The sequence below is a fragment of the Narcine bancroftii genome, chromosome 6 (assembly GCF_036971445.1).
Source record: "Narcine bancroftii isolate sNarBan1 chromosome 6, sNarBan1.hap1, whole genome shotgun sequence".
NCBI lineage: Eukaryota > Metazoa > Chordata > Chondrichthyes > Torpediniformes > Narcinidae > Narcine > Narcine bancroftii.
Window position 1 is genome coordinate 25019928 of NC_091474.1, and position 27475 is coordinate 25047402.

Consider the following 27475-nt stretch of genomic DNA (forward strand, 5'->3'; position numbering starts at 1 on the left):
GTGCACTTTATGTAGCAAAGATAAAGATACATGTGGTGATACGGCCAGCAGCCTACTGCAGGGGGTAAACTCTGTACCTGCAGGAAGACCACCTAAGGGGCTGACTCCACCTGACCAGATGTCAATCAGCCGACCTGAATATAAACCTGAGCCACCAAGGCTTGAAATGGTGTTCAGACTTTTACTGGAATAAACCTGTGGTAGAGTCATTTGAGTTTGTGCTTGCTTGGTGCTACCTCAGCGCACCACAATACATAGCCATCCCCTCCCCGCAACCCTGTTTGCTGGTGTGCCCTCCCTCCATTATCCACCTATTACCTCCTGCCTGTGGGATTGTGCTCCTCACTCGGCCCCACCCCTCCCCCCCATCATTTTGTTTGGGCACTTGCCTACACTGAAATGTTGGTTATGTATCTTTATCTTTGCTACATTAAGTACACTGTTTGACCTGCCGATTTTCTCCAGCATTGTGTTTGTATCTCATTTCCTGACTCTTTGAGAGGATTCCTCCATCTTTGGGTGTGCTGCTGCGCTTGCCTTGCATTTTCACTGTGGTCAACACCATTGAGCACTCCCGGTATCCACTGACCATCTCTTGGAAGATAATGGGGTGTAACAGGAGGAGAAAGGCGCAGAGGAATGCTGCCGCTGGAGTTGCTGCCCTGAACTTGGTTTTTCTGAATATGGGGAGTTTATGCATTGTCCCAACTTAGACCATCATGCAACCCCACTTCACCTACGGGAGGCACTATCTTATGAAGGGAGTCAACATCTTCAAGGATTTCCAACACCCATCTCACTGCTACCTTCAGGCAGAAAAGTTTCAAGTTCAAAGTTCAGATTTATTGTCAGAGTACATACAACCATGAGTTCCTTTTTTCCCATGGGCCAGGCCCAATTTCTATTTATAAATGGTGCAAAAAAACTGTACTCAAGAAAAGATATGGATACAAAGGAGAGAAATGTAAACAAACTGACTAGGCAATACAGAAAATAAATATTCAATACTAAGTAATGAACAAGGTAAGAATCCTTAAGTAAGTGTTGTTTGGGAGTCTGATAGTGGAGGGGTCGCAACTGTTCCTGAACATGGTGGTGTGGCTCTTAAGGCACCTAGACCTCTTTCCTGATGGCAGCAGTGAGAACAGAGTGTCGGCTGGGTGATGTGGATCCTTGATGATTGCTGCTGCTCTCCGACAGCAGCGTTCCCTGTAGATGTTCTCAGTAGTGAGGAGGGATTTGGCTGTGATGTTTGGGCCATGTCCACTACTTTCCGCTCAGAGGTATTGGTGTCCCCCACACTAGCCTGTGAAGCAGAAGGTACAGAAGAATGAAGACCAGCACCGCTAGATTCAAGAATAGTTTCTTACCAACAGCTACCAGACTCTTGAACCTCCCCTTGTTATTTTAAAAAAAAATTTAGCCATACGCCACAGTAACAGGCCCTTCTGGACCACTAGCCCGTTCCGTCCAAATACCCCAATAATCCTGCAACCCCTCTAGGTTATGAAGGATGTGAGGAAACCAGAGGGCCCGGAGGATGTCCACGCAGACACGGGGAGAATGTACAAACTACTGACTGACAGTTCTGGATTTGAACCCTGGTGCTGTAACAGCATTGTGTTAACCACGACACTAACCATGCCACCCATGTTACATTACTCATTGACTACTCCAACACTTTGAAAGGACTGCCTACACTATTACAAACTCATTTTTTTACACTAGGTGATTAGTTCTATTTTATCTGGTATATTTATTGTCTCTTTGTAATTTAATTAGGTATACCATTATCGTTTTCTTTTACAAAATACCTGTTAGGCTGCAACAAGTAAGAATCTCAGTGCAGATGTGCATTAAACAATGTGTATGACAATATAATTATTCATCTATACCAACCCCGCCCCCACTCCCTCTTCCATTAGATAGAAGGTACGAGTTTGAAAACACAAAACTCCAGACTTAAGGATAATTCTTTATCAGGCTCTTGATAGAACCTCGTCAATAAAAAATGATGCCCTTTGCTGTTTTTAACTGTAATTTTCTCCATCTCCTGCATTTTGTCTTTGTAACCCTAACACTCCGCTCTTTGATGTGCTGTAACATCACACCCTGCACTTTTATTTTGAGAGAGAGAAAGAGGGAGGGGAAGGGAGAGAGAGAGAGAGAGAGAGAGAGAGAGAGAGAGGAGAGAAAGAGGGGAGAGAGAGAGAATTATGAGAATAGTAATAGCAGATCATCTCCACGAACAGGTATGACATGGAATGTTCTCAGTTATCTTGTGAACTCAGACAGCCTTTCTAAATGTTCCTCTGATCACTGGAGCTTCTCAATCAATCATTTCAGAAACTACCATGACTTCTTTGACATAAAAGGGTCAACATTGACCCTTTCTCCATTTGCAGAAGGCATTGAAGCCCTGCACAGTCATACTATCACCAGTTTATCAATTCATCCTCTCTTTGTTCATAAGTCACAGAAGGCCAAAAGGTTGTGAAATGGCTCAGAGATTCTACAATAATGACTGCAAGAGCACTTGCCTTGACAGAGTCCAGCAATAGCATCAGATACCTTGCCACATGCCTGTTAAATAACCCAGGGAACGATTTGTGTTGCATCAAGTTTTATATCCTTGCTCTTAAAGTCTTACAGAATGACAAAATGCTTTACTGCCAACAAAGTCCTTTTGATAGATAGTCACATGTTATAGAGCCATACTGTGCAGAAACAGATGGAATTCATCCCTTTACACTTATTCTACACCATTCTGATTTATTCTTCTCATATTTTCAGCAAGCCCCCCAGATTATAACACTCCATTTTCATTTCATTGATGACATTTACAAGAAGTGGTGTCTTAAGAAAGCAGCCTCTATCCTCAAGAACCCTCACCACCTTCTTCACTCTGCTATAATTGGGAAAAAGGTACAGGAGCTTGAAGATGAGCACTCAGTGGTACAAGGACAGCTTCTTCCCGCTGCTATCAGATTCCTGAATGAACAATAATCCATAAACACTACCTTACTTTGCTTTTTTCTTTATTGTGCACTATCTTTATTTATTTGGTAAGGTGGTTTATATAAATCTTTGCACAGTGTTTTCTGACTCATGGCCTTTTTTTTTAATGCAACCCACTACTGTGGTATAATTGGCAAATTTGTAGATGGTGTTGCTGTCATTACCAAGCCACAAAGACATAGGTGTTACATGAGTAGATTGGACAGTTAACCTACTGACATGCACGTCTTTGTAATATGGAAGGAAATGAGCACCCGGGAAACCCACGCAGTCACAGAAGAACATGCAAACTCCACACAGACAGTTCCCAAGGCCAGGATGGAGCCTGGTCTCTGGGGTTCAGAGGGAGCAGGTCCATCAGCTCCATACTGTGCTGCTCTATTGATGTTGCTTCCTGGGAACTTTGGAGTCCTCCTGCCTGGCTCTTGGACATCCCTTACATTGTTCATCCCTTGACCAAGGGGTATCCTCTCCTACCCAACTTCTCCACCTCATGCCAAAATTACCTCCTAAAAACCCTCTGCCTGCTTCAATCAAGCATTAGGCTCCACCTTTGGCTCATGTCAAAACCTCCTATCTACTCACACACCTAGTCATGGAGCTCTGCAGCATGGAAACAGACCTTTTGGCTTATCTTGTCCATGCCAACTGAGCGAGTTTCACTTGCATGTTAAAATTAAATTTTAAATTTTACATTTACATTTTTATTAAAACTTAAATTTAGACATACAGCACGATAACAAGCCATTTCGGCCCACAAGCCCATGCCTGCCAATTACACCCAATTAATGAACAGTGGGAAGAAACCAGAGCCCCCAGGGAAATCCCACGCAAATATGGGGAGAATGTACCATCTCTTTACAGAGAGCATGGGATTCGAACCCAAGATCCAATCACGGGTGCTGTGAAGGTGCTGAGCTAACTGCTATGCCAACCGTGCTGCCCCTACTTTTGTGAGCATGGTATGAATGATAAATAAAGGTAAATTGAATTGACTTCACTTGAGTTGTTTATATTTGTTTACATGTAAATGTTGTGCACAGTTTGTTTTGCACTGCCAGTAAGAGGTGATTCTGCCTTGCCTGCAGGAAAAAGAATCTCAAGGTTGTATGTGATGTCATGAATGTACTCTGACAATAAATCTGAAATCTGAATAAAGAGCATCTTGATATATGTGTCTTTGCTGTCCAGGAGTTCCATGGCTTTGTGTATGGCATCTGCTGTAGATCCGTTGCTGCGGCAGGCAATTTGGAATGGATTCATGTCACTGCTCAGACAGGAGCTGATGAGTTTTGACATCAGCCTCTCAAACCCAAGCTCACACTGTGTATGGAGGTGGATGAAGAGCAGGGTTTGGGCCACCACTTCGCAATGATTTTTGGATTCTTTTAAACCTGTGTTGCTCACGTTTATAAATCCACGGTTTGTCTGAGGAGAATTGGGGAAGAACTGCACCGCTAGAGATACTGCCATTAGATAAGATTCCCTCTGAACTCTCAGTGGGCTATTAACAATCCCATGATATCATTTAGAAGAATTCCCACAACTTCCTTGGTACACATCACTGTTTAATATATCATCGCTTGTTATTGACATCTTCCAGGTAATAGGTTTGAGGGGAAATCACACATGTAATCTCTCAAATGTTTACAAACAGGTTGAGCTCGTTATATTTGGTATTTGGTGACAGATTGGCAGCTACTTCTTTCTAAAAAGCTGCAAGGTGAGGTGGAGTATATCTAAATGATCAAGGTGAGTCAGAAACTTCATAACATCACAGGCTGGCTTTTGGCATAGATAATCAGGAAAGAGATCAGTATTAAAAGCTGCTTATGAATCAACGAATGGATCGGAATCTATCGCTTCCATCAGGATGGAAGAGAGAAGAAATGAGGCCCTGTTTACTATCATTCCCACACATCCCAACAAACATTATCTTTTGCTTTAGCCCTGACTTAGTTTCAAAATTCACATCTTTGTTTTCAAAGAGAGTGACTTGCACCATTGTCAGTGCAGTAGCTGCACTGACAATGGTGCAAGTTTGTAAAACCAGAAGTCAATACAGGGGATTATCAAAATAGCAGAGCAAATCACTGGGGTCTCCCTTTCCTTTAATGGCAGCATTACCAGAAGAGTTACTTAAATAGGGTTCAAAAAATTACTGAGGACCCTTTCGATTTAGCACACAGTCTCTATGACCCTCTACCATCAAGAAGGAGGTACAGGAGCTTCAAAATCAGGACTTCCAGACTGGTAAATATCTTCTTTCCGCCAGCTGTGAGACTGATGACGGTATCCTGTAACCTTGGGTCTTTCATGAATGAAACTGAGAACGTTATTCCAGAATATTCATTACATTTTTATTTTAGATTATATTTGATGTGCCATGTGAGAAATGTGTTATGTGGTCTGGAGAAACATTGTTTTGTCTGGATGTATATATGCAGCCAGATGATAATAAACTTGAACTTGAATGAATTTGAAATGCCTCTATGGCCATTCATCCTCCCTTCCTCTGGAACCTCGTCCAATTTTACAAACTTGTACAATAGCTACACTGCCCTGTTTCTTGCCTCTTGCAGTTTGTTCTCTCATTTCCATGCCTACCAGCACTGGGCAGGTTTTCTGTTGCATCACTCCAGAATGTCTCCGAAATGTCCCTGTCTCTCTCCCTTTAGCTACCCTTTCTCTTTTAATATTTTTATTGAGTTTTAGCAGTAAATGATACATAGGTAATAATAATAATGAGTAAATCACCAACTAAGTAACTATATTGGTACATATAACTACGGATAACCAAAAAATTATAGTAATAATGTAACCCACCCCACGTACATGCTCCACTACTAAAAAAAGGAAACACCCAAATCACTATACAAGATCTAAGCAGCCTTATAAATTATGAAAATAATTAAGAAAAGGACCCCATAAACCTACAAAATTCATATCAGTAATAGAACATCTAATTTTTTCCAAAGTCAGACATGCCACCACATCAGACTGCCACTGGGTATTCATAGGAGGGACGAGATACCCTTTCTGGTCTGAAGTTGATATTCAAACTTTCATTTGTCCCCATTAAGGTTTCCTTTTGTGGTTCATTAATGTTTGATTTAAATTGTACTCTGTGTGTTAAGTTTCACACACTCCCTTAAAAGATCAGCAGTGGATCTCAAGTGACAATCTCTAATAAGCATGAGAAAAAGACGGCAGAGATGCACAAAATTGTTAAATGACTGAGCCCAGAAGCCATGACTATTCTTTCAGAGACACAAGTTTGCATTAAGCCACACTACAGGCAATTTAAGTTCAGTTTAACTAAAACAATTAAATAAACCTGGAATTAGATGAACAGTCCAAGGTCAATAACCATGAAACAATTGGATTCTGTTTAGGCCAATCATGTACACTAATGTATTTCATGGATAGAAACCTGTTGCCCTTGTCTATATGTGAAAACACAGAAACACTGGAGGAACTCAGCAGGTCTAGCAGTGTCCATAGGAGGTAAAGATATATTACTGATGTTTCAGGCCTGTGCCCTTTTTCAAGGGATGAGTAAAAAGCAGGCAGGTACCTGAATTAAAAGGCTGGGGAGAAAGGAAGAAAGGGCAGGGAAGGAGTGCAGGCCAACAGGAAAAGGGTTATAATTGGACATGGATAGATCACAGGAAAGAGGAAAGGTGACAATTGACTGAGGGAGGGGGAGTTATTTGGGGCTCCGTGGAAACAGAACTGCAGGAAAGGAGACAGAGGGAAAAGTAAGAGAGAGCTAGAAGATAGGAGACATGGGGGAATAGATGGGGAGCACCGGTGGGGAGAGGGAACTGGAAGTTGATATTAATGCCATCCAGTTAGAGGGTTCCTCCAATTTGCGTTTTTTCCATACAATCACAGCATCTGCTGATTTTAGTTCTATTATGTGACTCCAATGCAGTTGATTCTTGATGTGATGAGTATTAGAATTCAAAATCCCCTTAGCCTTTGAGACAGATGTCATAATTTTTATAAAGAAATATCCATCCACCTTCTGGGGGTGCAAGTGTCATGGGAAAGGTCAGCAGTGGTTGCTCATTTATTCACGTCCTTTTTTTAGATGCTGGCTGTGGTTTGACGCAACAGCTGGGTTACTACGAAAAGCCTTTTAAGGTTCTGCACCTCATTAGTGTGGGACTCAAGATCAAGATACATGACAACTGGGACATGCCAGCATGTCTACATACTATCAATGAATAAACAGAAAGCAAAAATTGAATACCCTTTTCTGCTATTTCTTGCCCTTCTTGCCAATTGCTTAGCTAGTTAGTTTAGCTTTTGAAGGTGCTTTACTGAATGGGAGCCAGCAAGGAGATGAGAGAGATGAAGGATGAGAGAGCTTGTTGTCATATGATGTACAGATGCACTGATATTCTTACTTACATAAGATACACCAGATATAAATAAAATTACCACAATAGGCCAACGCAGAGATAATAAACATAAAGGATAGATAAATAGATGTTCACACCTGAGATGTATGAATAAGAGTGTCTGAGGAAGAGTTAAATTGACCCAGATTTATGTTTGATCTTATTACCCCAACTATCTCATAATCTCAGCTAATAGAAGCTCTCTGTGACAATATCAACAGTCCATTATAAAGAGTTTTATAAGAGTTAAACCAGTGTAACTACTCACCTTGCTTAGTGACTGCAGGAGCAAGCTTCCTTTGTTTTTAAAAAGGTAATTTTGAGGTCACATAAGGTTGGAAGTGCCTGCCGAGTATCTCCGTTTTATGAAACGTTTCTTAGCCCCAGATCATTTGCAGATAGCAGACTGTGTGGCCTGCCCACATGTCCAACTTTGAGGGTGCTGATGAATCACTTTGGCAGCAAGAGAGAATGCCTTAAAATCAACCTACCCTTTTAGCATCTGGGGCTGATGTGAAGGTTGATCGACTCAAATTGAAACCATGTCCTTGGTCTTGCATTTTCTCTGTGGCTTATCTTTTATTCCTTTATCATTTAAAACAAGATAAGTATTGGAATTAGAAATCCCCCTTCCCCTTTGAGACACGTATCGATAGTCATAATTTAAATAGAGAAATATCCATCTACCTTTTGGGGATGCAAGGGTCACTGGAAAGGTCAGTAATTGTGACTCATTTGTTAGCATCCTTTTAGATGCCCTCTAGTTCTGGAATCTGCAGTGGCTGTGACCATTCACTTTAGTCCCTCATGATTTTATAAAGTTCTATAGGTCTCCCCTCATCCTCCTTGGCTCCAGGGAATAAAGACCAATCCTATCCAACTTCTCCCTAGCTGAGGCTTGATGTAACTGCTGGGTCACTACCAAAGGAGTTTAAGGTTCAGCCTCTTTGGTGTGGGTCTTGAGATACAATTTGGGCCAGATCAAAAATGTAAGGCACGTTTCGTTTCTCCATGAGGCATTATGATTTTAATGATTGTGAGCTGAAGTTCCAACTACGCTCCCCTCAGTGTCACTGCTCCCATTGGTCACATGCTGCTTGAACCCTCATTCATGTGACCTCTGCACTTGAAAATTCCACTCTCTGTAAGACAGAAGCAGGCATATAGTTCCTTGAAGGTGGCAGATCAGGTAGACAGAGTTGAGCAGAAGGAGGTTGGCAGGGTGCAGAGTACCAAAGTTGTGGTCTTATGATCTCTCTGTACAAGGGTTTGGTAAGACCACTCTTACAATAATCTGCACAGTTCTGGTCATCCAGGTATTGGAAGGACATTAGGGCACAATTAACAGAGTGGTAGTGCATACCTATTGTACTGCCAGCGACCCAGGTTCGAATCTACCATTGTCCATATGTTTTCCCTGTGTCCGTGTGGGTTTCCTTTGGGTCCTCCAGTTTCTTCTCAGGTTCCAAAGGTGTAATGGTTAGTTGGTTAATAGATAATAACTGGATGTAATTGTGTGGTGAGGGCTCATGGGCTGGAAAGGGCCTGTTATTGTGCTGGATGTCTAAACTTAAAGTTAAGTTTAAAATTGCAGGATGTGCAGAGGAGATTCACCAGCATATTGCCAGGACTGGAGGGTTTGAGTTATAGGGGAGAGGCTGTGTAGGATTGGCCTTTATTCCCTGAAGTGAAGGAAATCTATAAAGGTTTATAAAATCATGAGGGAGATGGGAAAGTGAATGATCATATCCTTTTTTTCCAAGGGTAGCTGATCCTAGAACTAGAGGGCATAGCTTTAAGGTGAGAGGGGAAGATTGAAAAGGAGCATAGGAGGCATCTTGTTCCCTCAGACGAGTGGTCCAAATCTGGAGCAAGCCACCAGAGGAATCTGTGCATAATAAAAATATTCAAAAGATATTTGGACAGATTTACAGGCAAGTGGGGCTGAGAATGATAAGGGTTAAATGAGGCAAATGGAACTAGCCCAGAATCCTAGCTTGGTCAGCATGGATGAATCAGGCTGAAAGAGCTACTGTCTGTTGTGTGACTCTATGACATCCATGGCTCTGTTTCCCACATCCAAAAACATCAAGTTCCATGAACATTTGACCCCATTTCCCATTCACCATCCCCTAGCTTCTGATTTGGAATCTTCTCGGTTCTCTTTCTCACTTTAAAGCCCATCCACAAACCCAACTCCATTTTCTTCCACTCCTGGTATCTTACATGGGCACCCATTTAATCAACGCTGCCACATCTGCTCGGGGCTAACCTCTCTGAACCATTCTGCTTCTTCTTCCTTTTTTAAGACCTTCCTTCCCTAACTTGACCAAGAATTTGGTCAGCTGTCCCAAATCCTCCCCATTCATCTAGATGTCAACATTTGTTTGATATACCTGCTGAGAACAGCTTTTGAATATTTTATTATTTTAGAGGAAAGCTCCCAACTCTCACTCCATCCACATTCGAATTTACCTTGGAATTTTTCCAAGCATCTGGCTCCAGCTTTGAATCCTCTAATTACACTTCTACACTCTTGTATTATGATAGTTGGCCTTAGAAACAAGGGATCTCTCAAGTTTCTTCACTTGTTGGGTCAAGTGGCAAGCCAATCAACATTTTTATCATACTATTACGGTATATGATATGATATTATATTATATATTATTGAAACAATCAGCTTTGTAGAGGAGTTCTATCCAGAGCGTCCTGGCCGGCTGCATCTCTTCCATCCTGCATGCAGCACTTTCCAGCCACTCCCTACGGAGTTTTAGAGCCAGATCCACCAGGCTGAGGAATTGCTTCTTTGCGCGGACAGTGAGAGTGCTGAATGACTGCAAAACTGCTAAAATCTCTCTCCATGAGTCAACTAATTATTAAGAATATTTATTTTTATATCTTCTTTGGCTTGGCTTCGCGGACGAAGATTTATGGAGGGGGTAAAAGTCCACGTCAGCTGCAGGCTCGTTTGTGGCTGACAAGTCCGATGCGGGACAGGCAGACACGGTTGCAGCGGCTGCAGGGGAAAATTGGTTGGTTGGGGTTGGGTGTTGGGTTTTTCCTAATAAAATATATGTATTTATATTCGTTCGTCTATATGTGTGTTTGAACTGTTTCTTCACCAAGGACTGGAGAACGTGGTTTCAACAAGTTGCATTGGTATAATCAGTTGATAAATAAACTTGAATATGAACAGGCTTACCCCTGCTCTTTATCAGTCAGTTTAGCACAAAGATCAAATCTACCTGCATTGTCAAATAACTTGCCCACCTGGTGGCAGGTTACGGGAAGAGGCGTGTTCAAAGATACTCACACATACTCACTCAAATAAACAATACATGCAAAGGTTAGCTGATGTGGCAACAATGGGTGACAAATTGATGAAGTAGTGGCTTGGGAGGATTGTGAGGAAATTGTTTTTTTTGGATTGAAACTATTTCTATGAGGTCATTCTGACCACACAGAACATCAGGTAGGAACTTGAACGATGTCATTGAAAATACCAAGCAATGCAAAGAAGTTCTTGCTGACTGCTGTAATGTGCCCAGATATTGGCAAATTGACAGGAAAGCCTGCTAACAAGTTCAAGGAAAGCATGATTTCTGAGAACTCTGTGTCCACTGAACCAGAGTGATTAGTAGTAAATCACAAAAGTCGGCAGACTTCGTGGTTGAAGTCAAAACACAATGCTGGAGAAACTCAGCAGGTCAAACAGTGCCCTTTATGTAGCAAAGATTAAAAATACATAACCAACGTTTTGGGCTTGAGCCCTTCATCATGATGAAATTTAATGCCATTCACAGTGCCAAAGTACTCTCTCAGGAAAGCATGGACATGTTTCAGCACGAGTGGCGAGAAGTCGGAACCTATCTCCCCGCCTGGAGCCCCTCAGAGATCCAACTGACGTTCCACCCTATCAACTCCCCTTACTGCCATTGTTCTAACTGATTCTGCTCCTTGATGTGGAACGCACTCTCTCTAGGAGATACAAGGGTGGAGACTAAATCGACCAAGGCTTTTCAAAAAGAGAGTTCAAGCTCTGCAATATCTTTATCTTAGTTATTGATTTCTGTTCTGCTTTCACGTGGTCCAGATCTGACTCATCTCTTTTTTGACAGCTCTTTCTCTGCCTCAGGTCCAAAGTTGGCATCTATTGTCTATTAAAAGCCTGCAGGCTCCCATAGTCATCTCAATTATGCCTTCTACTCCCATAAGAACCTGTTCTATTCACCCAGTTTCTACATCTCTGTTATATCTATACTGCCAATGAGAATTTCCACATCGGTATCTTTGAGATTTTTACATTTTTAAAATGTAGACCTACAGCACAGTAACAGGCCCTGTCAGCCTACGAGCCCGTGTCACCCAATTACACCCAATGTACCTACAACCCCTGGTACTTTTTGAAGGGTGGGAGGAAACTGGAGCACCCGGAGGAAACCCATGCAGACATGGAAAGAACGTACAAACTCTTTACAGACAGTGCAAGATTCTAACCCAGGTCGCTGGTGCTGTAATAGTGTTGCACTAACTGCTACGCCAACCACACTCTCCAAATGTTTCCCTCAGATTTCAGATTTCAAATTTATTGTCAGAGTATCTACATGACATCACGTACAACCCTGAGATTCTTTCTCCTGTGGGCAGGGCAGATTTACTACTTATTGGTAGTGCAAAATCACTGTACTCAATGTACACATGTAAATGAATAAATAAATGTAAACAGACTGTGCAATGCAGAGAGAAAAAAAATTAAAAGTCCAAAAGTAAGAGTCCTTAAATGAATCCTTGATTGAGTTTGTTGTTGAGGAGTCTGATGGTGGAGGGGGAGCAGCTGTTCCTGAACCTGGTGGTATGAGTCTTGTGGCACCTCTACCTCTTTCCTGATGGCAGCAGCGAGAACAGAACATGTCCTGGGTGGTGTGGATCCTTGATAATTGCTTCTTTAGTTTAATTTTCAATCCATATGATATTAAGCACACTTGATCTTGCCCAGACAAGTGGACTATTGACTTTTGGAATTCTTCTTTATAATGTAATTCCTCTGATAGCTCCTTTCATATATTTACAAACTTCTGAATATTTAAAAAGCAATATTCATTTATTTTCATATGCAGTAAAACCCTTGGTATCCTGCATCTGTGGGGATTGGTCGATGCCAGATAAGTGTACTTCCATTTGCTTGAGATTAAGTGTTGCATGATTGGCAAGCTGGTGGCTGGGTGGACCAATTTTGCCTATTTGTTGTTCTGTGATTATTTATTTTTGCCGGTTGCTTGAGGCTCCCAGTTGCTTGGATTCTGGATAACAGGGGTTTTGAGAGAGAGAGAGAGAGAGAGAGAGAGAGAGAGAGAGAGAGAGAGAGAGAGAGAGAGAGAGAGAGAGAGAGAGAGAGAGAGAGAGAGAGAGAGAGAGAGAGAGAGAGAGAGAGAGAGAGAGAGTTTCACAGTGGCACAGCTAGCAGAGTCGCTGTCTCACAGATCCAGAGTCCAAGGTTCGATCCTGGTCTCTGGAGCTGTCTGAGTGGAGCTTACACATTCCCCCTGTGACTGAGTGGGTTTCCTCTGGGCGCTCCAAAGTCCTCCCTTATCCCAGTGGTGTTTGAGTTTGCACGTAAGTTACCCTGAATGAGTGGCAGAATCTGTGGGAGCTGAAGGGAAGAATGGGTTCCAGGGAAAAAAATATGTGGGATTGTAATTGCTTTGCAAGCTGGCATGTACTTGATGGGTTGAATGGCCATCTATTTTGTAAGAAAATGTAAAATTATTTACATATATCATTGTCATTTTTGCAAAGTCTGTTTCAATGTACGCTATAAATCTTCTACTGGTGCATCTCCAATGTTTGCCAAGGATGGTGGTGGAGGCTGAAACATTAGGGGCATTTAAGAGACTCTTAGACAGGCACATGGAAGAAAGGAAAATAGAAGGTTATGGGGTAGTGAGGGTTTAGCATTTTCTTTAAGGAATACTGTACACGGGTTGCCACAACATTGAGGGCTGAAAGGCCTGTACTGAGCTGTAGTGTTCCATATTCTATGATGTCACTGAGAGGTCTAGACAGGCAAAAACAAATGTCGTTCCTGGAGCTGCTTTGATGGCAGTGCTGCTGGTGCACAGTGGGGAGCGGAGACACAGCGCTCCTCCACAGGGTTCTACCACCCAATCCAATGGCCAACGACTCCTTACAGGCTTTAAATGGCCTGTTAAAGGTGTTGACGGTGGGCCACGAGGGGTTGCAGACTCTGGGGAAGTGAAGGACTGGCACAGCGCACCAGGAAACAGCGAGAGTACTCCTGTTTGAGAAGAAGCAGTAGATGGGACGAACCATGGGAGGGTAATCATGGCAGTGGACCAGTGAGGGGTTCTGAGGCTGAAGAGCACACTGGCAGCAGGCAGACTGTTGGTGTCTTGAGGCGATGAACCCATGCAGGCTGTGGGCTGCTGGCGGCTGTGGTCAAAGGTCTCACACCAGGCCACAGACTGCTGGAGACTGAGTTGAGACCCGATGAAGAGGGTACCAGGTATTGGAACCAGGATGCGAGACGGTGCTGAGGGTGGTGAAGGCTGCCTGATAGTGTCGAAGGTTCAAGAGTGGAACAACGCTGGTGATAGTTTGGTCTGGACCTTGTGTGACTGCAAGGCCTGCAGGATCACTGGAAGCAAATCCAGTGACTCTAAGGGGGCTCTCATTTGATTCTCTGACTGCAAGAGGCTCCCGGCAATTTCTGCTGATGGCGAATCTGTGTGCCTTACAGCAGTCTCAGGCAAATTCATGTAATACTTACCTGTTTTATTCAATGACAATAAAGGAACCTTCAGTCTTCAATCTTGAAGAAAGGTGCAACCCACCAAAGGGGTTGCACCCTCTCCCAAAAAAACTACAAAGGAATTTCAAAAGCAGGGTTTCAGGAAAATGCTGCCCCTTTCTGTACTCAAGGCAGCCGTCTCCCAAAATTAATAACGTGCTTCCGTCATTTCCTCAGTTATGATTAACTGCAAACAGCCTGGGGCAAATATTTCAAAGTGGGGAAAGAAAATGAAGTATCTTGCAGGAAATAGTTTGACCAAGAAATAAATGATATAATTTCATGCAAATTCATTCCCTTCCCTTCTCCTAACAGTCTGAAACTTCCCTTTGCTGGGAGAAAGGGAAGGCGGAGCTGGATTTGACCTGAGCTGTTCGTTTGCCTCATGACTTCCACGAAACCTGTTGTAAGTTGGCTTTGCACAAACCCATGCAGCTGCTCCTTTACCTCAACTGAGTCTGATCTCTGGGAAAGGACAAAGATTTGACATCAGCAAGAGGATGAGGAGATGCCAGGAACAAGAAGAGGGTGACAGGGTAGATGCAAGGCTTAGTACACCACTCAGAGGAATTCTGTTTCATGCAATATCCCTCTGTCAATGACAACGGAAAGTGACTTTGCAAGGCAGATGGAGTAATGCAATTCCCTGCTGCACGTTTGTTACTGTTTATGTCAGTGATGCTTTCCTGCTGGATATCATTTCCCTGTCTCACGGGTTCATACTGTGTCCACTCTGGCTCACAGTTCACTGCCGACAGGAAACACTGTGGGATGGCATTGGCAAGTTCAGCAGGAGTCACAGAGGGGTCTGGACTGTTCCTGAGGGCGGAGGTGTACAATGGCATGCACAGAAACACACACACGCATATACAAACACACGCAAGTGAACACTCATAGATTGCACTCACCACACATGTGCACACCACACACACGAATGCACGCACACAAGCACACACACACACACACACACACACACACACACACACACACACACACACACACACACACACACACACACACACACACACACACACACACGTAAATGGAGCAAAGGAGGTTAAGAGGAGACATGAGGGAGGTTGACTATGTCAGGAGGATCGATAGAGGGAGACTGTACCCACAAATGATGGCCAAGAACAAAGAGGCACAGATTTTCAATTTTGGAAAGAAGTTCAAATACAAAAAAACAAAGGGAAGAGAAACTAAATTTTTTCCGAGAGTGCTGACGACGTAGATCTCACTACCAATGGAGGTGATGGAAATGGAATTAATCAGAAGAGAATTAGAGAGACGTTCAGCAGAGAAGAATTTCAGGGCTATGGATTAACTTGTGCAGGTAACTTCAACAGATTAGGCCAATGGATCTGTTTCCATAAGACCACAAGACATAGGAGCAGAATAGGCTAATCACCCCAATGAGTCTGCTCCACCATTAAATCACAAGCTGATCTATATTCCCACTCAGCTCCACTGCCTGGCCTTCTTCCCAGAAGCTTTGATGCCTTGGCAAATTAAGAACCTATCAATCTCTGCCCCAACCACCTGTGGCAATAAATTCCAGAGATTTACCATCCTCTGGCTGAAGAAATTCCTCTGCACCTCTGTTCTAAGTGGACGCCTGTGGTACTGTGGTATAACCACTGTTATACTGTGATTGGCTGCTGCCGGCTGGACTTGCCTCCTGAGACCGATCCTACCCATAACTCCTTGCATGCACCCCATTCCACTCTGCCTTGATCTGTCAGTGAGATTGATGGCCATTCCAATCTATAGTTAATAAAAACCTATCAGTTTCACAACTTCAATCTTTTGTGATTATTGATGGTGCATCAATGCCCTTCAATTCTGAAGTTGTGCCCTCTTGCCCTAGACTCTCCCACCATGGGAAGCAACCTTTCTACATCTCTTCTGTACATGTCTTTCAATATTCAAAATGTTTCAAATGATATCTCCCCCCTCATTCTTCTGAATTTGAATGAGTCCAGGCCAAGACCTATCAAACACTCCTCATACGATAGCCCTTTCATTCCTAGAATCATCCTTGTGAACCTCCTCTGAACCCTCTCCAATGTCAGCATGTCCTTTCTTAAATGGGGAGCCCAAAACTTCTCACAATACACCAAGTAAGGTCTCTTCAGTGCCTTATGAATCTAAATCAGACGACAAGAAGAAAATTATTCTGGACAACAGGTGGTTCCATTCTGGAATGTGGCCATCGATACAGATTCAGTAAGAAGTTTCAGAAAGGAATCAAATAAATACGTGAAAGGGAAAAAGAAGTTTGCGATCTGACTGGATGGTTCAAAAGGGCTCCCTCTGTTCTGTATAATTCTCAGGGATGCTTTGTAATTATAGCTGGCGAGTGTTGCTTCAGCTGATCTGGTGTTTTGTGAATGTTACAATTCACAATAAATGGCAGAAATATTCACTTTTGGCAGAAGGAGAATGTGCAATCCTGATGCTCGTGCTGTGCCAAATTGGAAAGGCACCTCTTTCTTTCTGCCAGACCTAACCTTGCAGGAGAGTAAGAAGAGATTGGATGTGCGGAGTAGGACATAATTCATCACACAAAAGTGGTTGACAGGAAGAGAAAGCAAAGATATCACTCACTAAGCACAACCACATCTTCTGAGCAATTAAAAAGCAATTTGCTTAATCTCCGAACTGCTATTGAATGAGCAATCACTTTGACACAGAGTTGTGAGAGCCTACTTTGCCACAATCAGGGATAGTGCATGGAAGAGGAATTGCATCATTTTATCCACTACTTGCAGTTTTGGCATCATAGTTCCAATGGAAGAACTAAGAACAGGATGGGGATCGAGGAACTGAGAAAAAGTGTCGCCAAGACCAAGGAGCTGGTTGTTGATTTTAGGAAGAAGATGAGGGGCCACATGTGTCTCCATTGGTAGGATGGAGGTCGAGAGTTTCAGAACTTTTGAGTTCCTGTGAATCCATATTTCAGACCTTTCCTGGAGCCAGAACATTGAGGCAACCGTGAAGAAGGCACACCAATGCCTCTACTTCCTAAGGAGCCTGAGGAGATTTGGCAGGTCATTGAATACTCTGTCAAACCTCCACAGATGCCCTGTGCAAAGTACACTTGCATCACAGCCTGGTTTGGCAATTCAAGTGCCCAGGGGCACTGAAGGCTGAAGAAGATAGCAAATATAGATGGGTCCATCACAGGCTTTGACTTCCCATCCACTGCAGACATCCATGTGAGGTGCTGCATGAAGAAGGCAGCCAACATCATCAAGGAACACCCATCACCCTGGCTATAACCTCTTCTCACTGCTACCTTCAGGCAGGTACAGAAACTCAAAAACCAGCACATCTCTGTTTAAGAACAGTTTCTTTCTAACAGCTATCAGATTTGAACTTCCCCTTGTTACTCTGATCAGGGACTGCTCCAACACCACAAAAAGACCGTCTGCACCTATGCAAGTCATTTTCTTAATGTACTGGGATGACTGTGAATATTTATGATCTATTGTGGCAGATGATATTTGTGCTCATACATCATCATGTTGAAATAATGAGACCACACCTGAAGTTGTCAGCCAGTGAAGAGAAGAGTGTTTATTACAGTGTTATCAGGCATAATATAGACACACAACATGTGATCTGGCGTCATGACATCTGAAGTGCTAACGACTTCATGACATAGCTATGTTGAGTAGGCCAGGGCTTCTCAGTAGATCTACAGGTGCTGCTGAGTCACTATGCCTCATGGCTGCAGTGGCTAGTTGCCAGTAGATAGGAGACTGTTGTGTTCAGCTGTCACAAGACAGGAGCTGTTAGCGCTGGTTCTGCCTACTCCCTCCAAACGTACCGTTACACTCTCTTATATATTATGAGTCTCAATTTAATTCAATATATTTTTTCTGCACAATTATCTGTTTCGTGCATGTGACATTGTACAATGAGTATGACAATAAATTCATAAGTACAATTCCAGAGGAGAACAGGAACAGTTGGGACCCCTCATGCCTGCCCGCCATTCAACATGATCATGGCTGATCTTCCCCAGGCCTCAACACCTCTCCTCAGATCGTTGATCTTTTAGAAACTGATCTACTTCCTCTTGGGTTATTGGCTACTAGAAATTAACCCTGCAGTGGGTGGGCAATTGGTTTGGATCAACGAGCATTTGATTCTTTCGACGTGCTCTACAATTTTATAAACTAGAAAGTTTTAAAGGGATGGAGCGTATGCTACAGCTGGAACGCCTCGACATCGACCCACAGTCGACTACAGCCTCGAATGACTTTAAGCACTGGGTGAGGTGCTTCAAAACATATTTGCAACTCTCTGACCCTGCCGTGATAGAGGACACCCATCAATTACTAATATTGATGACTATGGTGTCCCCAAGAGTCTACCAGAGCATCTAGGACGCGACCACTTATGCCGCAGTCATGAAGGTGCTGAAAGGGCTCTATGAGCGACTGGTGAACAGGGTCAACGCTCGGTACAAACTAGCGACAAGGAGGCAACAGCTGGGTGAGTCCTGTAGAGCTTATATTCAAGCACTAAGGACAATGGTCAGGGACTGTGCCTGCACGGACAGAACTGCTGCGGAGACCACAGACAATCTCATTTGGGATGCCTAAGTGGCCGGGGTCCGACTGAATGAGATGAGGCAGCGCCTGCTAGAGCACGGGGGAGAAAACCTAGAGGATGTGATCTGGATCGCAGAGACAATGGAGGATGCAGTCTTAAGTATGGACGTGTACTCTCAGGGCTGGAGCCCATGCTCAGATGTGAGTAGGATGCCTTCCCTCAACCCTACTAATCCCCGGCACACCGACGGCCTGTCGGCTGCCGCTATGCTGCCCGATGTAACCCCGAAGTGTTATTTCTGAGGGAGGGACAAGCACAACAGGTCCCAGTGCCCGGTGAGAAAAGCCAGGTGCCAGAAGTGCCTTAAAAACGGCCACTTTGCTGTAGTCTGTTGCTCCAAAATGGCCACCGTCAAACACAGTGCCTCGTTGAAGTCAACCACCACCCTCCCATTCAAACATTTCATCCTCAGAGCTCTCGTCCAATTAGAGTGGGGGCTCCACCGTGCGGCAGCGCCTGATGTCACAGGGCAGATGCCGAGCACGGAAGGTACAACCCACCCTCGCCGCAATGACATTGGCCTGCTTCACCCTCCCTCACAAAGCAACGTCCGACCAGGCCCCAGGCCCGACTTCAACAGCCACCGCCGCCACCGACCAGGGACCTGCCTACGCCATCACTGCTGAGCCTGCTGCTGCCATCACCACTGAGCCTGCCGCCGCCGCTACTGATGCTGCCGACCAGGGACCTGCCACTGCTGCCGACCAAGGACATGCCACACCCGCCGCCACTATCGACGCTGCCAACCGGGGACCTGCCACCACCGAGGCAGCTGACCAGGTACCTGCTGCCAGTGACAGGACTCCAGCAACTCCAATCCCGGCATGACGGCGGTCATGCCGGATGGTCAGGTCCCCTGACCGGTACAGCCTATAATCTCCTCTGGGCCCTTTTTTCTTTTTTTTACAGCCTTCCATCCACCCCAGGGTAAGTTCTCAAAGAAGGGGTGAATGTGATAGTACAGATTCTATCACCAATGTGTATATGTACAGATTGTAGTGTAGAATGATTGTGATTGGCTGAGAGCATAGCCACGCCTACTGGCAGGTATTAAAGGGTTGTGTCACATTTGTGGCCCGAAATGTGAAATTAATAACACCATCACCACATGCTTTACCAGTTGAACATCTCAGTGTCTTTATTTTCCTGCTTCCCTTATTTCATCATCCTGCACCTTCTACTTCCCCCCTTCTGTGTTGTTTATTCTTTTTCTTAAATCCTTAAATTCCTGTGTTTGCCATTCTTTAAATGACTCCATGTATCCTTTAATAAGAGCAAGTATATCCTTTACCTTGCCTTTCTTTTCTTCTTCTATTTCACTGTATCTTCCTCTTCCTCTTCTTCTTCCTCTGGGTTGGCCATCTGTTGTTTCTTTGTTGCCCTTTCCTTCTCTTCTTTCTTGTTTCTATTGTCTTCTGTGGTCTCTTCTTGCTGCAGGTGTTCTGCAGCTGTCGTTGCCGGCTGTGGAGATCGACTCCCCAGCTGGTCCCCCCTCCCGTCGGTGTGTTTTTTTTCATGCGCGGTTGCGCACTTTTACTCGGCTCAGCGAGCCATTTTTGTAGTCCATTATTTACCGACCTGAGGGAGCGGGTTTCTCTCTCCGCAGCGGGCCTCTTCGGACAGGTAAGGCCTTCACCTTTTTCCTCCTTTGTCTTCTCTTCCTCTCTTCTTACCGTTGCTTTCGATTTTTCTTTTTTTGTCGCCATCTTCTTTCCACCTTTATACTCACTTTTCTGTAACTTTTATTTCTGTGCCTTTGTGTTTTCCTTTGTTTTTCCCGACTTTTCTGGAGAGGGCTGGAGTTCACCGTCCGGCCACTACTCCATCACGTGACTCCTCCCTGCACCTTCCACCTCCAGTCCATATCATCTGACTTCCGGTCAGGTTAATACATATCATGCATATTCATGATCATGACATCCCTCCTTTCACCAGAAATAAACTTTATATCTTTATGTTTAAATGTAAACACTTTAACACTATCAACAGCATTTTTCTGCCTTCTGAACCAACAAAACAACTTCAAATTCAAAACAAAAACAACTTCAAATTCCCTCTTCACAAAATGTAACATAAACATGTTATAACCAAATGTAACATAATAGCTCAACTGTTCTTCTGTAATTACACTAATACAATGCTCTCCTCATGTGCAAAATGTAAACATTTTAATTTATACACCTCACACGTTTAAATTCCAATACTTTTTTTTTCATTTAATACCAAATAGTCGACTAAACAAAAATGCAATTCATACAGCACTCATACATTGATCAAATCACTGTCCAAAAGTTCCCATTATCATTTCTCTTCCTTGGTGAGTAATATTACTGCGCTTCATTGAAACTCATTCCAACTATCACAAACTTTCACTTTCGTGATAATGCGGGCACAATTAGACATACGGCACAAAATCTTCATATCGCTTAGGTGGTTTCCTGTCCCATCTCGGCCTTCCTGCAATGCTACTGTCGCAACTTGGTTGTTCACCCTCAGCACCGGAAACACTGCTCGCTGCGGCCTCTTTTGTTTCTGGTACTCTGGCCACTTCATCGGGAATGCTGGTAACTACCTCTGGAACATCATCTGGTCCCTCAGGTTGAGCATCTCGTATTGGACTTCCAACCACTTCACTCGGTGTCGCTCTGATTTGGTACTTTTTGACACCAGCCACGTTTCTTTTGTATAGGACTCCAGCTGGAGACTTGACTGTCACCATACTGCCGCTTCTGGATACAACAGTGTAGGGTTGATGGTAATAAGGTGTGTCTAGCTTACCACCACTCTCTTGCCTCACCAGAATATTATCTCCAGGCATGATGTCTGAGTACCTGGCCCCACGCCTCGAGTCTGCATACAGCTTTGCTGCTCCCTTCTTTTCAGCATCGTGGTCCTTCATCTCCTGGTCATCCCTGATTTCCTTTATTTCGGGCATTTTTGTGCGGATTTTCCTCCCAAAAAGTACTTCTGCTGGACTTTTTCCTGTGGTTGCATGACGCGTTGCCCGATAGACAGCTACATAGGATAGCAATGCTTCTCTCCAGTTCTGTCCTTCTGCATGAGCAATCCGTAATCATTTTTCGATGGACTGATTTTGTCTCTCTACTTGCCCATTGCTTGCGGCCATTTAGGATGGTGGATACCTGTGGTCCTCATGTATTCAGCAAATGTCTCTGAAATGAACTGTGGACCATTGTCAGAGTATAGCGTAACAGGCAATCCATATCTCGCGAAGATCTCTGCCAATGCTTGTATTGTTTTTTCAGTGGTCGTTGACCTCATCACAGAGTACTCAAAGTATCTGCTGTAGTAATCTACCACTACCATGATTGACTCACCAGTTGGTAAAGGTCCGAGAAAATCAACAGCTACATCGATCCACGGTCCTGTCAGGAGTTACGTACTCCGGATCGGCTCTGGAGGATTACTCCTACTTGTGAGTTGACACCCATGGCAGGTTTTGACGAATTTCTCTGCATCTTTATCACAACCTGGCCACCCTACTTTACTCCTGAGGTTTTGCTTGGTACCAACAATACCTAGGTGTCCGTCATGAGCTAATGATACGATCTTCGGTCTCAACCTCTGTGGTATCACCAATCTACAGCCCCTCAATACACACTGCCCGATGCAACAAAATTCATCTCTAATGGGATATATGCCTTGTGAATGCACTTGTTCCATTGTCCATTTTGGATACATTTTCTAACTTCAATGAGTTCTGGGTCATGTTCGGACTCTCTCTCGACTTCCCTCGTTGTCACAACTTCCAGTGTCGACTGAATAGCTACGAAGTGTACAAAGCTCTCTGCTTCTGTCCCCAATTCTGACTTGGATTGTGGGCATCCATCTTTCAACAATCTGGATAGCGGATCAGCAATGTTTGCTTTCCCAGCAATGTGAACTACTCTGTACTTGTACGGTTGGAGTCTGAGCACCCATCGTTCTATCCTGGCACATGGTTTGGACCTGGCGGCGTAGATCACCTCCAATGGTTTATGGTCTGTGATGAGTTCAAATTCAATGCCATACAAATATGCATGGAATCTCTTGCAGGCCCATACAAGTCCGAGTGCTTCTTTCTCTGTCTGAGAATATCTCCTTTCCACATCTGTCAAAGATCTGCTGGCATAGGCAATGATTCTTGGTCCCACATCACGCATCTGGACCAACACGGCTCCTAAACCAACAGGACTAGCATCCGCTATGACTTTGGTTGGTGCAGCCGGATCATAATACCCAAGAGTATCGGCATTCATCAGACTTTGTTTCAGAGCTGTGAATGCTTCCTTCTGCTCAGAGCCAAAATGGAATGGTACACGTTTCCTGGTTAGTTTCCTCAGTGGTTCTGCCAGTGTAGCAAAGTTAGGGATAAACTTTGCGCAATAATTAACCAATCCCAAGAAGCTCCTCATCTCCGTTGCATTCTGGGGTTCACATGCATCTGCAACAGATTTCACCTTGGCATCAGCTGGGTTCAGTCCTTCCCGTGTAAGCTTGTGTCCCATGAAGTCCATCTCTGAGACACCAAACTGGCACTTGTCTCCATTCACGGTAAGGCCTGCCCCCTGTAGTCTGGATAGCACACGCCTCAACCCTCTGTCATGCTCTTCCTGTGTAGCCGCATGGGCTATGATGTCATCAGAAATGTTGGCAACTCCAGGAATGCCTTGAATCACTCGATGGATTTCGTACTGGTAGATCTCAGGAGCTGCATTGATGCCGAACGATAGTCTCTTGTACCGGTACAATCCACAGTGAGTCACAAATATTGTCACGTCCTTGGATTTTGGGTCCAGCTCTAATTGATGATAGCCCCATTTTAAATCAGTTTTTGAGAACACCTGACTGGTAATTAACTCCTGAAGTACTTCCTCCACTGTTGGTATGGGGTGTCGTTCTCGAATTATAGCTTCATTGGCCATCCTCATATCAACACACAGTCTTATGTCACCATTTGGTTTGGGCACGATCACTACTGGGTTGAATGTTCTACAGGTTCAGTAATGTCTTGCTCGATCAACTCTTTGATTTTGGCCTCGACTTTCCCACGAAGTCCAAATGGAGTTCTGCGCACTGGTTGCGCCTTGGGTTTGACCGTTTTGTCCACTGCTAGCTTTAGTTGTCGACCTTTCAGCTTTCCTACTCCCTGGAAAACTACGGGGAATTCTTGCTTCATATCCTCGTATGACTGAACTGAATTGACACGAGCTGCAATATGAAGTATTGCCAGGTCTTGCACCATGTGTCTACTCAGCAATGGTTCTCCCCTCTCATTTATGACAACAAACTCTGCTTCGATGTTCTTGTCACCAGCTTCAACAGTCTCAGTGAAACATCCAATGGTCTGCAATGGCTTGGTTGCTGTGTATGGATACAGTTTCTTTGAACACTTCTTTGATGTACAAATGATCTTTTTTCTTTTCAATTTCTCCCATAAGTATCAGTCAATTACATTACTGTCACTGCCTGAGTCTACAATGACCGGAACTGTCACACCACCAATTATCACTGGGACCTTCTCATGATGTACATCATTCAATGTAAACTGATAGTATTTCTCCCCATCCTGGTTGTCATCATCATCGTCACTTTCTGGGTCACCTTCTAAATGGCGAATAGTGCCTTTCTTTCCAGGATACTTTCCTTTCCCCCAAGCTTTGCCCTTAGAAGCTGTACTCTTCCCATTCTGGTTTGCATTTGACTTGCTTTTGCACTTCTTTGCAAAGTGGTCCTTACCTCCACACTTTCTACAAACTTTGCCTTTCGCTGGGCAGCATGGGTCTTTTCCAAAATGACCTCTGTTTCCACATCTGTAACACTCCAAGTCATGTGTCGGCATATTTCTTGGCTGGCTATGGCTATGCGAGAGTTTATTTACTTGTTGACCAACTTTGTCTTTACTGGGCTGGCTTGAGTTGTCTTTCAGTTTCATGGAATGAAATTGCCCCTCAACAGCCTCTAATGTAGCAGCCATTGTTAAAGCATTGGTAAGTTTCAACTCACCCCCTTTTTCCAGCAGTCACCTTCTGTGTTTGTCTGATCTGCAGTGCTGCACAACTTGATCCAATAACTGGTTGTCCAAATCAGCTACCACGTAATTGCATCCCACAGCCAGTTGTCACAATCTCGTCACGTACTGGGCAACCGTTTCTCCATCTTCTTGTTTTGTCTTGCGAAACAAATGGCGTTGAAATGTAGCATTCGGTTTCACCACATAGTGTGCATTCAATGCATCTACGGCTTTCTGGTATTCCTCCTTCCTTCCAGTATTCGAAAACGTCTTAAAAGTTTCCCGAACTGCGGGTCCTGCGGTGAAGAGAAGAAACGCCCTCCGCTGCGCTTTCTGTTCCGCCGTACTGCTATCAAGAAATAGGCCACGACTGTCGGCATAGGCTTCAAATTCTTCCAGCCATGCCTTCCACTTCACACTCACAGTGCTTGCATCACCCGTCGGGTCAAAATGAGGAACACCTCGAAGTGCTAGAAATTCAGCTCCTGTTACTGCCATGAAGAAAACCTTCCAGCTCAAAGCCACCGATTCAAAATCCAAAATGTTTATCACATTTAAAATCCAAAATGTTTATCCTCGTCGCCAATGTCACATTTGTGGCCCGAAATGTGAAATTAATAACACCATCACCACATGCTTTACCAGTTGAACATCTCAGTGTCTTTATTTTCCTGCTTCCCTTATTTCATCATCCTGCACCTTCCACCTCCAGTCCATACCATCTGACTTCCGGTCAGGTTAATACATATCATGCATATTCATTATCATGACAGGTTGCTCCTAGCCAGACCAGGCCATTCTCCACTGGTTAACCTACATGTGATATGCTCCAGTCTTCTAGTTAATAAAAGCCTTGGTTTGAATCAACAAGCCTTTGATTCTTTCGACATGCTCTACACTATGGATGTTGTGAGATCTGCTGAGTTCCTGCAGCAGTCTTATGAGCATCTGCAGATTTCCATGTTTCACTCCAAGGTTTAATTAATGTCCAGTTGTTGTTGTGGCTGAGGGCCTTGAACTCATGATCATTAGGAGAAACACAAAAACTGCAGATGATTAAGGGTCCCAACCCAAACCGTTAACCAGCCCCTTCTCTCCACGGATGCCATCTGGCCCAATGAACTTCGTTTGGTTCACTTTGGATCATGAGCCCAGGATAATAAGCCATAGCCTCTGAACCATTGCACCGTGCACCTTCTGCCCACATGGAGATGCATGATTGGTGATGACTGGAAAATTGGGAAACCCCCCCAGCTGAGGGAATTCCTGGAGTTGGATCAGTGTTTCCATGGGAGGGCATCTAAAATCTCGGCTGCAGACACCCTCGGAGATGGCCAGCCAATTCCCCTTCGTCACCTCCAGCTTGACTTTGGTTAACCATGAATGAATCAACAGAGCTGCTCAGAAATTTCCCCAGGGGATCTGAAAGTGTAACAGCAGTTCACTTTAACTTGTTTCCGAGAGAACCATTGAAAGTGGCACTTCCTCATTACTAACGGGTACCTGAACTTGAGTATCTGAGAAATGTTTTTATAATTGATACCTCGCACACTAATTCCTGTCAAATGAGTGTCTGCAAGACCAAAAGTTCCTGTCAAGGCAACATTATATATGGGTAAAGTTCTTCAGTACGTAAGATTGAATAAGTTACTGATTCTGGATTTTAGACATTAAAAACAGAAAATGCTGGAAACTCTTAGTAAGTTAACAAAAGGTCTGCAACTTGAAATGTTCATTCTATTTCCTTTCCACAGATGCAATCGAATCCTTTTGTTGTGAGAGTATTGCAGGCAAAATGGAGTCAGGCTTCCTGTTGTTTGTACTGACAATCAACTTTTGCCAAGGTGTGTGCATCAGAGGCTGGAGATCACAGCTGGAGTTGTATGATCAGAGACAGCCTCACCCTGACTCCCATAGCTGCCTTTCACATACTTTTTGTGTTTTGATGTGGAAATGTGCCTGGGGCACCTGAAGTGGCACAGCAAATGTGTGTGTGTGTGTGTGTGTGTGTGTGTGTGTGTGTGTGTGTGTGTGTGTGTGTGTGTGTGTGTCTGTGAGATAGAGACAGTGAGAGAAAAGGGAGGGAAAGAGAAACAGAGAGAGATGGAGAGAGTGGGAGACAGACAGAGAGATTGTTGGAGAGTGAGAGGCAGAGACAGAGAGAGAGTATGATGATAGAGTACTAGTGATCCTCCTAACCACTAGAGGGAGTTGGAGACTAGTTTGTTGCTGCTCTGTTGGATTCAAGATGGATGTTTCCACACGGTTTTGAGTTCATTCTATAGCTAATAAAGTATAGTTGTTTTAAAAGAACCCAAGTTACTTTATTACAATGAAATAAACATCACATGGTACCAGGAGTGGGAGAAACATCAGGAGGGTGCATACCAGGTGTGGAAGAAATACCAGGTGTGTGCATACCAGGAGTGGAAGAAACACTAGGACTGTGCATAGGTACAATTAGTCGATAGCAGCAGAAAAATGAAAAGTGTGAAGACTCCTGATGCTGTAAATTGGACTGGAAATGTTGACCACGTGTGAGGTTGTTTAAACAAATATTCATGCTGCACCTGTAAGCCATTAGACTCAATACTAAGCCTG

At 44.0% G+C, this 27475-nt stretch overlaps 1 long non-coding RNA gene across 1 annotated transcript; it reads right to left on the reverse strand.

Moving 5' to 3' along the window:
* Positions 1-840: 840 nt before the first annotated feature.
* On the reverse strand, positions 841-10750 carry LOC138737461 (uncharacterized). Its single transcript, XR_011340940.1, has 3 exons — positions 10673-10750; positions 7919-8012; positions 841-1306 (listed from the first exon to the last, which is right to left on the reverse strand). It is a non-coding gene; the product is annotated as an uncharacterized lncRNA (long non-coding RNA).
* Positions 10751-27475: the final 16725 nt, after the last annotated feature.